We start from the raw sequence: 14,720 nt of genomic DNA, 5'->3' as shown, positions 1-14,720 counted from the left end.
GCCACTATCCTGTTTCAACTGGCCCACTCATTGTGCAGCTGATGCAACTGTTGTCATATCTCAACACCTTTTAGAAAGATATATCTTTCCTTCTTGAAGGTTTGAAATGCCTTGAGTGTTTGCTTTGTGTAAGATTGTGAATTTTTAATGCTCTCTTGTAATATCCCCATAGTTGTAGAGTGTGGCTGCAGTTGAGTATAAAGACAAACAGAATCGACACAGTCACTGCGTGGGAGATACGGACAGTCATTCGTTTCCTGAAAATGTGAAATAGGTCAACAGCAGTCACTATCAAATTTGTAAGTTTTGTGAGGACGAGACAGTTAATGTCGGGCATCTGTAGACAGTGGAATGTTTTTCACTGTTCCCTATGAACATAATAGTTGCGTTAAAAATCGCGGAAAGAGAAGTATGTAACAATAAAGCTCGTTATCAAGCCGTATCGATGTAGATGCCTTTCTAAGTATCAGCCAATTGTAGCTAACGCTTACTATCTAGTACTCACGTAATTCGACGTTGGAAAATTCAAGAGACGAGTGCCTACAGTTGCCATGGCTATGGAAGAGTTAATTTATTCACTGTCTGTTTGTTTTTTGCACATAACATGGTTTTCAGTACTTTAAAACTTTTTTCCATTGCTTTGTATTATGTAAACGGTTTGTAACAGTTCACATGGGGAGTAATCTGTTCTAAAGAAATTGGATATTTTTTTATGTCGTCTGTCTCAGTTGCACTGATATAAAATTGATAATGGAAGTGTCAGCCCGAAACTAATAATCACTGGAGCAGAATTTTATATCAATGCAGCTGATACGGACAATATAAAAGATTAACTAATTTTCTCAGTACTGAACAGTTGTGGACCAATGTCAAGGCAGCATGCATCAAATATGTAAATCTACTCTTAGACTTGACAGGAACTTTACATTTGGTAAGGGCTATTACGTCCTGCTATTCGATTTGAAAGACCTACATTCCATGCACTTCATTTCGGCTGTTGACAGCAGTTAATTCAGGAAGCAGAGGTAGAAGGTCCCTCCTGGATGTGGAGTGCCGTAGGGAATATTGGTGAGGGGGCAGTAGTCTTCACCTACCGTACACAAAATGGTTCAGCCGCCCCTCTGATTCGTTTCATGCAACCTACAACACCTTCACGCGTGAGATTCTCATATTCTCTAGCTCGCTACGCACACAAACTATTGTTGTTGTTGTTGTGGCCTTCAGTCCTGAGACTGGTTTGATGCAGCTCTCCATGCTACTCTATCCCGTGCAAGCTTCTTCATCTCCCAGTACCTACTGCAACCTACATCCTTCTGAATCTGCTTAGTGTATTCATCTCTTGGTCTCCCTCTACGATTTTTACCCTCCACGCTGCCCTCCAATACTAAATTGGTGATCCCTCGATCTCTCAGAACATGTCCTACCAACCGATCCCTTCTTCTAGTCAAGTTGTGTCACAAGCTCCTCCCCAATTCTATTCAATACCTCCTCATTAGTTATGTGATTTACCCATCTAATCTTCAGCATTCTTCTGTAGCACCATATTTCGAAAGTTTCTATTCTCTTTTTGTCCAAACTATTTATCGTCCACGTTTTACTTCCATACATGGCTACACTCCATACAAATACTTTCAGAAACGACTTCCTGACATTTAAATCTATACTCGATGTTAACAAATTCCTCTTCTTCAGAAACGCTTTCCTTGCCATTGCCAGTCTACATTTTATATCCTCTCTACTTCAACCATCATCAGTTATTTTGCTCCCCAAATAGCAACACTCCTTTACTACTTTAAGTGTCTTATTTCCTAATCTAATTCCCTCAGCATCACCCGACTTAATTCGACTACATTCCATTATCCTCGTTTTGCTTTTGTTTATGTTCATCTTATATCCCCCTTTCAGGACACTGTCCATTCCGTTCAACTGCTCTTCCAAGTCCTTTGCTGTCTCTGACAGAATTACAATGTCATCGGCGAACCTCAAAGTTTTTATTTCTTCTCCATGGATTTTAATACCGACTCCGAACTTTTCTTTTGTTTCCTTTATTTCTTGCTCAATATACAGATTGAATAACATCGGGGATAGGCTACAACCCTGTCTCACTCCCTTCTCAACCACTGCTTCCCTTTCATACCCATCAACTCTTATAACTGCCACCTGCTTTCTGTACAAATTGTAAATAGCCTTTCGCTCCCTGTATTTTACCCCTGCCACCTTTAGAATTTGAAAGAGAGTATTCCAGTCAACTTTGTCAAAAGCTTTCTCTAAGTCTACAAATGCTAGAAACGTAGGTTTGCCTTTCCTTAATCTTTCTTCTAAGATAAGTCGTAGGGTCAGTATTGCCTCACGTGTTCCAATATGTATACGGAATCCAAACTGATCTTCCCCGAGGTCGGCTTCTATCAGTTTTTCCAATCGTCTGTAAAGAATTCGCGTTAGTATTTTGCAGCTGTGACTTATTAAACTGATAGTTCGGTAATTTTCACATCTGTCAACGCCTGCTTTTTTTGGGATTGGAATTATTATATTCTTCTTGAAGTCTGAGGGTATTTCGCCTGTCTCATACATCTTGCTCACCAGCTGGTAGAGTTTTGTCAGGACTGGCTCTCCCAAGGCCGTCAGTAGTTCTAATGGGATGTTGTCTACTCCCGAGGCCTTGTTTTGACTCAGGTCTTTCAGTTCTCTGTCAAACTCTTCACGCAGTATCGTATCTCCCATTTCATCTTCCTCTACATCTTCTTCCATTTCCATAATATTGTCCTAAAGTACATCGCCCTTGTATAGACCCTCTGTATACTCCTCCCACCTTTCTGCTTTCCCTTCTTTGCTTAGAACTGGGTTTCCCTCGGAGCTCTTGATATTCACACAAGTGGCTCTCTTCTCGCCAAAGGTCTGTTTAACTTTCCTGTAGGCGGTATCTATCTTACCCCTAGTGAGAGAAGTCTCTACATCCTTACATTTGTCCTCTAGCCATCCCTGCTTAGCCATTTTGCATTTCCTGTCGATCTCATTTTTGAGACATTTGTATTCCTTTTTGCCTGCTTCATTTACTGCATTTTTATATTTTCTCCTTTCATCAATTAAATTCAATATTTCTTCTGTTACCCAGAGGTTTCTACTAGCCCTCGGCTTTTTACCTATTTGATCCTCTGCTGCCTTCACTATTTCATCCCTCAGAGCTACCCATTCTTCTTCTACTGTATTTCTTTCCCCCATTCCTATCAATTGTTCCCTGATGCTCTCCTTGAAACTCTGGACAACCTGTGGTTCTTTCAGTTTATCCAGGTCCCATCTCCTTAAATTCCCACCTTTTTGCAGTTTCTTCAGTTTTAATCTACAGTTCATAACCAATAGATTGTGGTCAGAGTCCACATCTGCCCCTGGGAATGTCTTACAATTTAAAACCTGGTCCCTAAATCTCTGTCTTACCGTTATATAATCTATCTGATACCTTTTAGTATCTCCAGGGTTCTTCCATGTATACAACCTTCTTTCATGATTCTTGAACCATGTGTTAGCTATGATTAAGTTATGCTCTGCGCAAAATTCTACCAGGCGGCTTCCTCTTTCATTTCTTAGCCCCAATACATATTCACCTACTATGTTTCCTTCTCTCCCTTTTCCTACTCTCGAATTCCAGTCACCCATGACTATTAATTTTTCGTCTCCCTTCACTACCTGAATAATTTGTTTTATCTCATCATACATTTCATCAATTTCTTCGTCATCTGCAGAGCTAGTTGGCATATAAACTTGTACTACTGTAGTAGGCGTGGACTTCGTGTCTATCTTGGCCACAATAATGCGTTCACTATGCTGTTTGTAGTAGCTTACCCGTAGTCCAATTTTTTTATTCATTATTAAACCTACTCCTGCATTACCCCTATTTGATTTTGTATTTATAACCCTGTATTCACCTGACCAAAAGTCTTGTTCCTCCTGCCACCGAACTTCACTAATTCCCACTATATCTAACTTTAACCTATCCATTTCCCCCTCCTGATATTGACGTCCTCTTGAGTAGTCCCCGCCCGGAGATCCGAATGGGGGACTATTTTACCTCCGGAATATTTTACCCAAGAGGACACCATCATCATTTAATCATACAGTAAAGCTGCATGCCCTCGGGAAAAACTATTAGTCGAATGGAAAAATGAACAGGACCTTTTAGTAGTAAATTTAATTTCGTTAAATTTTGTACTGGGATACGTTTTCGCTGGAGCTCACGGTTTTCGAGTTATTCAAGAAAAACGTATAAAGGTGACCTTCAAACGCCCCTCCACCCCCACACTCATCCCTCACTAGTCAGGAATTCTAATAGATATTGTTCGTAGCACCCGCTCCTACCACTGTACAAAAATTTCCGTCTGTAGGAACTATTCCCAATATTGGAATGTTTAGTCACTATTGTTGGGCAATTACGCCACCAGTTTATTCGGCTATTTCATTAACATTATTAATTTAAATGTTCCACGAGGCTAATGAAAGAAAAACGACTTTTCTAAACGTCACAATAAAACTGATTACCTTGACAATTCGATCCAAATTTAATCCCTACAAGCACAGTAGTTTTGTAGTAAGGAGTCTTGGCGAATATAAAGATGGATGTAATGGTTTATTTTATGTTGCTAGAATTCGCAAAATTAACGTACGTTAATTTTACGATTTGTAAGTGCTTAATCAAGCCAGTGACGTAACAACCAGTCAATTAAGACTAGAAAAGGTCGAATGTGTGAAATAATTTGTGTAGTCGCAAATTTTTGTACAGTGGTAGGAGGGAGAGCCATGAAAACATACTAGAAATCCTGACTGGTGGAAGCTGAGTATGGGAGTGGGGGGTGCTTTTGAAAGTCACTTTTGGACGATTTTCATGATTAACTCGAAAACTACAGCCTCTGGCGAAAACGTTTCCCCATACAAAATTTATCTATATTAAATTTGTTACAAAAAGATCCTGTTTCTTTTTTCTGTAGGACTAATAATTTGCATGTAGCGAGCGAGAGAATATGAAAATTTCTAACATGCTATTCGAAGGCATTGCTGGTTGCATAAAACTCATCGGTAGGGGTAGCTGAATCACCCTGTACATATTTACCAATGTTAACATGCAGTAATGACATGCTTAATGCAATGGAACTGAAACTACTTTATAAGTTAATGGATGCTAGTAATTATGAATATAAAGCTTAATCATAGATATAAGTATTCACAATCAATACTACTTAAGAACAATAATGTCACAAAACAGCGCAATAGCTTCTCTGCAGTGCCAGTGTGGACCGAGTTTGAAATTTGGTTAGAATATGGGGAAAATGTGGGCATCCAGTGGTTAACTGAGCAGACAACAAAGTTAAGGAGGAAAAATCCATATTATGCATTCAAGCATAGCATACATGGGGAATGTCTAGGGATAGCGTACATTCCACCCACTGTCTGGAGGAGCCATCACGACTGAATTGAAGCAGAACTAAATCCAAGGACCAGGCTGGAAGAGTGCGGGAAACTGTGTGCTGTCAGGCCAGTTTCTGTGAATAGTGAGGGAGCAACCACTTTAACTCTAACCCTGCTCGCATCCCCTGGACGGCTACCTGACAGTCTTCCCTCATTTCCTATTAGATACTGCAGGCACCACTCACAAAATGTGCCCCTGTTATATAACTGAAGATTGAAAAGAGAAAGGAAAAGGAAGGAATTAATGCAAATGATATCAGCTGAATCGAGACTTTATGCAGCAGCAGTGATGGGTGAAAATGTGTGCCAGACTGGCACTCAAACCTGGGCTCTCCGGCTTACTTGACAGCTGCATTAACCACTGTGCCACCCGGACACAGTGTTTACTGCAATTTCGGTAAGCTCCTCAGCTGACCCACACTCTCACCTAGTGCCACCTACCTGCGCCGGCCGCGGTGGCCGTGCGGTTCTAGGCGCTCCAGTCCGGAGCCGCGCTGCTGCTACGGTCGCAGGTTCGAATCCTGCCTCGGGCATGGGTGTGTGTGATGTCCTTAGGTTAGTTAGGTTTAAGTAGTTCTAAGTTCTAGGCGACTGATGACCTGAGAAGTTAAGTCCCATAGTGCTCAGAGCCATTTGAACCATTTTGAACCTACCTGCAGTCCCCGCCCATGTCCTCCATGCTCGCTAATTTTAGATTTCTGCTCGAGATCCAACGGTAATGTGCATCCGCATTGAAGGTTGTAGATTATGTGCCCATTGAGGCACATCAGTCTCCAAAAGAAAAGACACCATGCATTCATATAACTGATTTGCCATGGTGGGCAATTAACCCACAACCTTCAGTGCAGTGCACATTTATGTTCGACCTCCAGAGGGAATCTAAACTTAGAGGGCATGGAAGCCATGGATAGGGACTGTGCTAGGTGGTGGAAGTGTTGGTCGGAGGGGGAGTGTACCGAGATGGTCTTCGCATCTGTGATAAACACTATGTCTAGGTGGCGTAGTGGTTAACGCAACTGCCTAGGAAGCAGGAGATCCTGGGTTCGAGCCCAGTCTAGCACATATTTTCAATCGTTGCCACTGATATCATTATTCCTCCCGCTGGAGGTTCTAGTCCTTCCTCAGGCATGGGTTTGTGTGTTGTTCGTAGCATAAGTTATTTTAAGTAGTGTGTAAGTCTGAAGACCGATGACCTCAGCAGTTTGGTCCTTAAGAATTCACACACGTTTCAACATTTTTATCATTAGTTCCGTTCCTCCCCTTTCTTTTCTTTCCCCCCTCCCCCGTCCACCTTCAATTACATAACATGTATTACAGCTGCGGATTCCGCGTAGTGTCTTTTCGTGTGTGGACATGTTCAAAAGACGACACGTATTCATATAAAACTATGCCCTGCCAGCAGTTCTTAACTAGAGCTTATCACTTCTGGCCAGACACCCAGGCTGGTTTTGGCACGTAGGCCTTGGAATGATACTGTGGACAAATGATAGTTCTGATCATTCTCCAGTGAATCAATAATAAAGCACTTCCAGTGATTCCTCCAAATAGGTAGCCGCTTACGCATCTATTATAACGAGTGACTAAAATGAGAAAGTATCAGTGGCGTTTGGGTCAGGTCACCTGATGTCCTTCGCTCGCTTCTGGAAACGCCATTTTAGATTTAATCGTATATTATTGTTTCTGTGTTATAATTTGCGTGTTATGACAGTATGCCACTTCAAGACAATGGCGCAGTGAAGATTTCTGACAAACATGCCACCCTTGGTACAATATGCTATATTAAAGTGTCAATTAACGACCCATTGAAGGTAAAAAATTTAAAAAGATCCTAACATGAACGATAATAATGTTCAGAGTTGTGTGTGTTTGGCGAGGTCTTGCGGTAAGAGACGTGCAGTTAAGGGGTCGAAGGAAGTAGATTTACGAGACTCAAACTCGGGGGTCTTTGCATTTTGTGGGAAAGTGCTCTACCGACTGAGCTACCCAAGCACGACTCACGCCCCGTCCTCACAGCTTTACTTCCGCCAGTACCACGTTTCCTGCGTTCCAAACTTCACAGTTCACGGTCCGGTTTCAATCTGCCAGGAAGTTTCATATCAACATATACTCCGCTGCAGAGTGAAAATTTCATTCTGTAAACTTCCCCCGGGCTGCGGCTAAACCATGTCTCAGCAACATCCTTTCTTCCAGGAGTGTTAGTCTTGCAAGGCTCGCAGGAGAACTTCTGTGAACTTTCGAATGTAGGAGATGTGGTAGTGGAAGTAAGCCTGTGAGGAGAGATGGCGAGTCGTCGTTTTATAGCTCAGTCAGTAGAGCGATGGCCCCCAAAAGACAATAGTCCTCAGTTCGAGTCTTGGTTTGGCACACAGTTTTAATCTGCCAGGAAATCTAATATCAGTGCACACTCCACTGCAGAGTGGAAATTTCATTCTTGATTTATATTCTTGTCTGGCGCGAAGATTCTGCTACTTATTTCGAGTATGTCACGATTTCCGAGGATGTGTTTAGGTAGGAATTTAAGAGGGCAGCTTGTCAGGAATACTTTGTTGTTTATTACGATTATTTCACGATTTCCGAGGATGTAATTAGGCAAGAACCCAAGAACATTTTGATTCTTGCTTGTCACAATCTTTTAGCTGCGATCGAGTCGTTAACAACTCTTTCGTAAATTCGGCAAAGATCCTATCACAGAGCGAGCAAGGGATGTCACATGACCGGAACGCCAGCCAAACACCGAACGCCCCTTGTAGCTTCCTCATTTTACTCACTCTTTTATTGTCTCAGAGCTTGACTGATGCAGATGTGCTATTTGTCAATGGTAGTCCAGTTTCAGTCGGTTGAGAAAAAGGGGGCCATAATATCAATAAATGTGTGTATCGTATTTATCTGTAGACCATTACGAGACTTTCGTGGCCTTCCCTATATTTTCTGTCTGCAGCGTCTGCTTTTAAAGTATCTACATCATGTGAATTCGATAGTAGTTATCAAAACCAAGGGCAAGGGGGACAGGCCATCCGCATGACTGATAATCAGTGGGTTTTGCGGGGTATTTTGGCTGCGATAATGATCTTGTCTCAAGGTCATTTAAAGGATTTCCCTATCAGGTTATATTCTTGCTCTAGTTATAATCAAGGCCACCCCACACTCTCTTACCCTGCGGAATCACCAGCAATTGATCAGGTTCACCCATAGGAAGCCCTGTCCTACCGGTGCACAGTAGGCAGTTGTGCAAGATAAGCTCGAGATCATGATGTAATTCAATACTGGACTTCTGATATAAAATTTGAGGGAAACCTCTGGACCAATGGGCGACATTAAAATGCCGGGAAAACACTCCTCTCTCCATGGCCCAGTAACATTCGAGCTACCCCTCCTCCTTTCGTCCCTTATACCTAGTACAGCAGTATAGGCCTCTCCGTTGAGGTTTGTTATAAACAAATTATTATTAACAATAATTCTATAGTGAAAGGATTTGGAAATAAGATCAATGGTATAAAAAGTTAACTAATGGTTTATTATTAACATTTTTGCAATACAGTTAGTTAACAGTACTGTCTGATTTTTATTAACAGTTTTTTTGTTGGTTCATTTACGAAGCTATTTGTTTCTGATGAAATATGTACAGTGGTTTTTTTTTACAATTTGTTTCTTATATATAATAATTCGCAAAGCTATTTTTATGAAATATGCAGGGTTTTCATTTTAAATGAAGTCGCTGAAAATCTCGAAAAGTATACATCTGACCGAAAGAAGTTATAGTTCCTATTTATTTGTTTTGGAGGAGGACATCCAATGATGCCACATTCAACCCATCACAAGCCTGAAAGGTGGGGGTCAGTTTGAGATATTCAATGTGAAGCTCAATTTTTATTGCAGATTGCGCTTCTATTGCAAAATCTACAGACGTTATTTCTTAAGCATTTTCTTCGTTTCGCCACATACAGCGCTGTAATCAGAAGAATAGAAATGGGTACACAATCGTAATTTACGACATGCTACTCAATGGCCCTTGAATATTTAATGGCACGTAGGACCCCACCTCCATGCTGCGAGAGTAGGACAGGCCTGTATTTCATAATTTCTAATTGGAAGCCCCATTGCAACATTCTATTTCCCGGACATATCAAACATGGGACTACCCGACGCGCCACTATGGCTATGGCTCGTGGTGAATACCACTTTACTTTTCCAATTAGAGTAAGTATTCAAACGTAGTACCGCCAACTTGAATAAACCAAGTGATCTGCTTTTGAAATGACCATACAAAGGACAGAAGCATATTTGTGGGAATGTCAGCGCAGGCGTTTCTGAAGCGGTCACGAACTGTTGGCTGTGGTGTCACCGCCAGACACCACACTTGCTAGGTGGTAGCTTCAAGGCCGGGGCCACACGAGCGGAATAGCTGCGGAACGTCAGACGCGCGGTAAATGACCGCACCGCTATGGCGCATGGGGCAGATGCAGCAGTCCACACGGGGCGGAACGTCTGCGGCTGCGGAATTTTGCCGCTTGCCAGCCGCATCGCCCATAGCGAGGCGGAAAACCCGCTGCGGCACAACGCAGCGCTATGGGCCATGAGAATCAATTGGGCATTTCACACGGGCGGTGCGACAGGTGTGCGGAGAAGGGCCAGCTGACAGCAGTCAGTGCTGAGAGCGGAGTAGAGTGGCCATTTGCAGCAGGCAGTTGCGTGCTCCGTTCCGTGTGACTACAAAGTGACTCCCACGATGTGCCCACTAGACATTGAGAAAATAGATATGGAGATTCTGATAATGGAAATGGAAAAAAGGCCTTGTATTTGGGATGTAAGGACCGAGGAATACAAAGACAGACATAAGAAGGATGCAGCATGGCATGAAATCTGCTGTGCATTATTCGATGATTTCGCAGATCATTCAAGCACAGAGAAAAAATCCGTTGGTAAGTTTTTCGTCCACTTTTAGAATAATGGATTTGGAATCCATTGGGAATATTCTTCCACTCCTCCTCTGTCGGCCGAGGCAGACACTTGTCACACAGGCAGCCCCAAATCGCACAGCACACTTTCCTCACTATGTCACTGGCTGTTGACTTGCCTATTCTGTATGTATAGTGCAGATCAAGTAAGTGACAACCAGTAGCCAAATACCTAAAACCAAAGATATAAATGTATAAAAATTACGTTCAATATTTAGTCATTATTTAATGATGTTAAAGATTTTAAAGTTACGTTAAATTTCCGTTTCCTTTTTCCTCCTTTGTAGGCCAGAAGGCACAACAAAAGTGGCGTAACATTAGGGACTATTATCGGAAATATGTAAGGAAAGTGAAGAAATCTGGTTCAGAAGCAGTAAGAATATTAAAATACGTGTACGCTGACCAGCTGGGGTTCTTGTCACCTTCATTTAAAGTTAATTGATGTTTCTTATCCTCAAAAGACAGATTTACATCTAACATTTCATTAATAAAGAAAAGAGAATTAAACTTGTTCGTTTATTGACCTAATAATTATCTTTTTTTTAAAATTGAAATGAAAGTGTGAAAGTGTTGTTAAAACTAGTGATAGACATTACTGGGTTTCTTTAATTTTAGCTGAGATAATTTTTGGCTGAGACAGGATACTTACACATTAGAATTCACTTACCTTAAAGTTATAGCAAGCATTTCCATTGAAGGTATAGCGAGTCTCATGTTCGTGTCTTGCTTCTGTAAAGCGTTTCTAAGCGTGTGATCTAATTCATCGAAGCTTGAGAAAGACATTCGGAAATAGTTACAAAATTTCATTTCATCCTCTCGTAGATCGTTAAATATAACGTGAAACGCTCCTTGCAACAACCGACTACTCACCACTGGATGCACCCAGTACTTTCGGTGTATTTTTATCTTTTTCAGTATTTTTAACCCTACGTATGCCACTACTGCACAGTGTCGAGCATCCATCGCAACTACCAGATTAAACAAAAAAAAAAAAAAAAAAGGAGAGAACAATTCAGTCTATTTGCTTGGCCTCCTCGCGGCTACGAAGCGAACTATCTTCATTCTAAGAACATTTCGCGCTGTACTAGAATGAAAAGTGTATTTTTTTCTCGTCTCTATTGTCATTTAATCGCAAGGTAAACAGTTACCAGGTCGACTTTACTTACTTTCTTAAAAATTGTGTTGATAATAGTTATTTAATGTTTCGTGAATGAAACAGTGTAGACAAGAAAAAATGACACATAAAGCAAATCATAGACGACATGCGGAAAATAAACGCGGCACAACTCTGCATTGTGAGCGAGAATACCCTCGAGCGTGGCGCGCCGTAGGCAGTTGCGGCCAAGCGCCAATATATATCACTCGATTACTCGAGACTGGAAAGAGATATGGCTCTCCTTCCAATATTAAAAACAATTTCGATATCTTAGCTACAATTCGTACGCAGCATTATACGACCTCAAATGCACCAAACGCAAAGTAGCCAGCGACGACATTTTTTTACTGCAAACTTTTCAAAATACGCGCTGTATTTTACTTAATTATGATGTATCACGATAACCATGGGCAGCAGCGACAAGAAAACCAGTTCGTTATCAAGCTGTGATATCAGGCTATAACACGCGTAAAAATAAATTTTTTTCGTCGAATAGTTTCCTCACAATCGAATGAGATTGCGTAGCGCAGAACACAGACGAATTCCAAAACAGTGGTTTTTAATTTTTTACACGAAAAGTATAAGTTGTAATGAGAAACTAACTACATGGACGGATGTAGCTTTCCTTCGTTTACATGAAACAATTTTTTTCGAGACAAAATAGATGACTAGATATTTGGCTCTCCGCACGAACATTCCGCAGCTAGCCGCATGGGTACAGGACTCTGCGTCTAGCCGCAGGCCGTCGACCGTTGCGGAAACAATCCGCTCGTGTGGCCCCGGCCTATCGGCCGCGGTCCATTAGTACATGTCGGACCCACGTGTCGCCACTGTCAGTAATTGCAGACCGAGCGCCACCACACGGCAGGTCTAGAGAGACGTACTAGCACTCGGCCCAGTTGTACGACGACTTTGCTAGCGACTACACTGACGAAGCCTCTCTCATTTGCCGAGAGATAGTTAGAATAGCCTTCAGCTAAGTCCATGGCTACGACCTAGCAAGGCGCCATTAACCATTTCTATAGAGAGTCTCACTTGTATCATCAAGAACGCTGTATACAAATGATGGATTAAAAGTTAAGTATCCCAGCAGCTACGTACTTTTCTTTATAGCATTCATTACGTATCCTGTTCCAGACTTCACGCCCGTCTGCGTAAGATTATAGCGTGCATTTCGGCCTCCTCTATCTACAAGGTGTTGGCACATTTGCCAACACATCATTGGCACTTGCTCGTACACCTTACCTTTTAAATATTCCCACAGAAAGAAATCCGGCGACCTAGGGGGCCAATTAATAGGGCCGCCTCTGCCGATCCACCGACCAGTGTATACACGATCCTATACCACCTGTGCTTCAATTTTTTAATGCGCTGGTCAACCTCATTCTGAAACGACATACGTTCTCGAACATACAGTGCAACATCCTGCAGTAGTATCCGTAGTTCCTTTACCAAAAACGTTCGATATTTGCGTCCATTCAACGTGCCGCCGATGAAATACCTACCAATGAGTTTGTTCCTCATGTTCCCACACCATACATTAACCACCAAGGACGTTCATGGTCAGTCTGCCGTATCCAGTGGGGACTGTCTGCACTGCAGTAATGCATGTTATGCCGGTAAACGCTACGAAGGTTTGTGAATGTAACTTCATCGGAAGACAGTATCTCAGCAAAGAACATGGAGGTCGTTTGCATTTGTTGACAGGACCATTCACGAAACACTAACCGATTACAGAAATTGGCGTCGTGAAGTTCTTGAAGCAGTGACACATGGTATGGATAATACTTTTGACGATGCGGTATTTTGACAATGCTACCTGCGGACATACCGGAATCACGGTGTAATTGTGTGTGTTTGGATGCTCCATTTCCTTTGGCCAGTCTGTATGCTGCCATCAGACATAAAGGTATTCACGACCTAGTAAAAGAACGAATGACAGCGAACGTTTCCGGGAAAAAGCTCAGCATACAAGGCATCAGGAGCCTCAACATTTGTCCTACAGTCTCCATAAATCAGGATCATTTCAACTTTTGCTTCAGCGGTTGCAACATCCACCATCCAAGTGCACGTCTGTACTCCGAATGATAGGTAGGTGCGCAGCCAGTAAACACTGCACAAGTATTGTAATGTTTAGAGCCACCATCTGTTCTATTTATGCACGATACGCGAGCTTTGGCCGCAGTGTACTGCTCGTTGTGATACGTCATTGTTAGCTAGACGGCCACATTGGCATGTCGAGTAATCCCCTTTCGATTTTCCAGAGGAATACAACGTTGTAAATGGGATTTCCAATTAGAAGTTATGAAATACTGCTCTGTTCTACCTTCACAGCATAGAGGTGGGGTCCCACATGCAATTGGATATTCAAGGGCCATTGAGTAGCATATCGAAAATTTCGATTGTATACCCATTTCTATTTCTCCTATTACAGCGCCATCTGTGGCGAAACGAAGACAAAATTTATGTAGATTTTGCCGTAGAATCGTAATTAGCAACAAAAAATGGGATTTACTACTGAAGATTTCAAAGTTGTCCCTCACCACCGATACACGGGGTGGAATGGTGGGTCGAATGTGGTATCGTTAGATGTCCTCTCTCCTCTGAGAAAAAGAAATTGAAATTATAACTTTTTTGATCCGTTGTGTAGTTTTCGAGGTATAGAAATGTCATCAATTAAAATCAACACCCTGTATACATTGAAGTTTTCACAAAGCTATTATTTTTTCTGAAGACTTATGCAAATAACTAATACTGTCTGGTACACTAAAAATTCAATTAATTTGTTTCTCATAGAATTTGCTGCTTTTCAATCTATATAAAATATTTACATTTTTAATCATTCTCTTTCCGATCATTTTATGTATAATATTTCCATTTTCTTCAGTACTTACGCTTTAATGACTGATCAGTCTCTATACAGTTTTCAATATATATGATGAACAGGGACTAACAGGAACAGATGAAGAAAAACCACCCATTCACACAAATATATAAAATATTTACATGCAGACATAGTGTCTACACAATTTCCACACACACAGTGTGCAATGGATGCATAATCATTGCATCAGGTCGTGGACTAGTTGCTGCAGGTGCAACCTGGAGTCCACACATATCCATCACATCTGCAACAAAAAAGAAGAATAGGAAGA

At 41.7% G+C, this 14,720-nt stretch overlaps 1 non-coding gene across 1 annotated transcript; it reads left to right on the top strand.

Annotated features, from left to right (window-relative positions):
• The first annotated feature begins 6,443 nt into the window (after positions 1 to 6,443).
• Trnap-agg (transfer RNA proline (anticodon AGG)) lies at positions 6,444 to 6,516 on the top strand. Its single transcript has one exon. It is a non-coding gene; the product is annotated as a tRNA-Pro (tRNA).
• Positions 6,517 to 14,720: the final 8,204 nt, after the last annotated feature.

This window comes from Schistocerca cancellata, chromosome 3 (genome assembly GCF_023864275.1).
Source record: "Schistocerca cancellata isolate TAMUIC-IGC-003103 chromosome 3, iqSchCanc2.1, whole genome shotgun sequence".
NCBI lineage: Eukaryota > Metazoa > Arthropoda > Insecta > Orthoptera > Acrididae > Schistocerca > Schistocerca cancellata.
The sequence above is the reverse complement of the archived record's forward strand: the minus strand, read 5'-3'. Positions and strand labels throughout refer to the sequence as shown.